Source organism: Mustela erminea, chromosome 7 (assembly GCF_009829155.1).
Source record: "Mustela erminea isolate mMusErm1 chromosome 7, mMusErm1.Pri, whole genome shotgun sequence".
Taxonomy (NCBI): domain Eukaryota; kingdom Metazoa; phylum Chordata; class Mammalia; order Carnivora; family Mustelidae; genus Mustela; species Mustela erminea.
In genome coordinates this window covers 131,877,237-131,879,311 of record NC_045620.1, presented here as the reverse complement: position 1 = coordinate 131,879,311, position 2,075 = coordinate 131,877,237, and the positions used below count along the sequence as shown (strand labels likewise).

At 40.1% G+C, this 2,075-nt stretch overlaps 1 pseudogene; it reads left to right on the top strand.

Moving 5' to 3' along the window:
• The first annotated feature begins 830 nt into the window (after positions 1-830).
• On the top strand, positions 831-1,745 carry LOC116596420 (annotated as a pseudogene).
• Positions 1,746-2,075: the final 330 nt, after the last annotated feature.

The window sequence follows — 2,075 nt, the reverse complement described above, 5'->3', positions numbered from 1 at the left end:
ACTAACTTTCTTGTTGATGTTTGAGCTGAAAATGGTTTCCTTTGCTATGCCGAAATAGAAATGCTTCTTTCCTTCATGTACGGTATCATTGAGCATCTCCTCTGACTGCAAGAGTTCAGAGATTTGCTTTATCATTTATCATTTCATACTCAACACTGAGAATCATATTTATTTCCAATGACATTGACAGTAAAGGAAGGATAGTAAGGCAATGCAGTTTTAGGGTCATTCTCCTCTGAACAGAGCTTTGGACAATTTTCTGTTGATGTATGTAGTTGGGTATTAGTGTATGTTATATTCATGTTGTGTTTACTGATTCTTTTATTCATTAATTAGCTATAATCCTCCAGGTGTTACATTATTGCAAAAGATGGAAACATTTAGAAACCATGGTTCTTATTAGGAAACAGCTCATAGTCTATTATAATAATAGACAAAGAAGTCAGAATTTTAGAGCATTGGGTAAGCATTACGGATAAGCACTATGAAACAGGACCCATGGGAAATGGTTGCATGGGGAAAGAATGAAACTCTGATTAGTGTATGATCAGGGGAAGTACCCTTGTGAGCGCTGTGACTGAACCAAATCTTACAGGACGAGAAATTCGCCAGCCAGCACATGGGGAAGAGGCATTCCTACAGTCAAGAGCACATGCATATGGAAGCAAATGGAAGAGGTATAACCCATTTAGATCTTTAGAGCATTTCTGTAAGACTGACGTATATAGTATAAGGGAAATGTAGCAAGAGCTATGGCTGGCAAAGAATACAGATGATAGAGTCACAAGCAAAACAGTTTACAAAATAAACTATACAACCTTTACGTAAAGGTTGCCATAGCGGATAAGCAAGTGAAATGCTTTTACATTACAGGGTTGGAATAAAAATTGGATTGAATGGGTTCTAGGAAGCAGAGTACTCAAATATGTGGAGGCCAATCTGTGGAAACAGTGAACTTTAGAGAGCCAACTAGGGACAATATCCAGAGAAGAAGATGGGGGTGGGGGCTGCCCCAGGAAAGAAGACGTCTGTTCTGCCAATAGAAAAGTGTTGAACTGAAAGTTCAAAAAGAACAAACAGAAAACACATGGAAATGCAGATGGTGGTAGACCAGAAAGACACCTCAGCCTCCTCACAAGTAAAGGGCCCCAGTAGCTCCTACTGTTGACATTGAGGAAGTATTCATGAACAGAATTAAAGATTCCTAAAGAACTAAAACCATGGCTTGTTAGAGGATGGAGACTTAACTACCAGGCAGCAACAGGTCTTTTATCTTCCTGCCAGAGAGAATGTGGACTCCATTCTATGCACATTACAAGAAATCTCAGGAGAACACAGATAATGAGTCGTCTGCAGTTAATGAGGCTGCGGCAGGGATCCAGTAATACTTCGAAGTACTTTTGGGCACTCAGCTCCTCTACAAATCTGAGAGACCGCAGGGCCTAGAGATCCTCACAGATCATCCCGATGCACCCAAGACCCAGGTGTACGGAGCACCCTATCTTCCAAGATAACCTTTACGAATGGGAGCAATATTGGTCTACACAGCTTTGGACAAGAAGAGCCTTGCATTATTACTGAATTATCATCACGATTTCCTAAAATACCTGGCAATGAATTCTGCAACCCTGTTTAGAGCCAGAGACTACGAAGTGGCTCATCTTGAACAACGTCTCAAGGCTGTGGGAGGCGAGGCCCAGACACGCACTTTCTTTGGATCTCTGCAAACACATTTTTGTTTTTAGTCCTTCTCTTCTACCAACGACGTACTGTGCAGATGTTAGTATATAACAAGGTATGTGTGTTTTCTGCTTGATTTTAAGCAGAGAAAATTAAAAAAAAAAAAAAAAGATGACTGCTCCAAAAACAAAACAAGCTACGCATGATTCCCTGATTCCAGAAGAATCGAAAGCACTTCAGTGTCGTTTATGATGTATCGACACTTAAGTAATCTTGGGAAGATTATCTGTAAGAGTTTTCAAAACCTGCCTGAGGGTAGAAAGTAGAAAAATATTTGCTTCTTTAACAAATCTAAGGAAAGTGATCTCTGTCCTCAGAAGTGTCTTCCCAGTCAA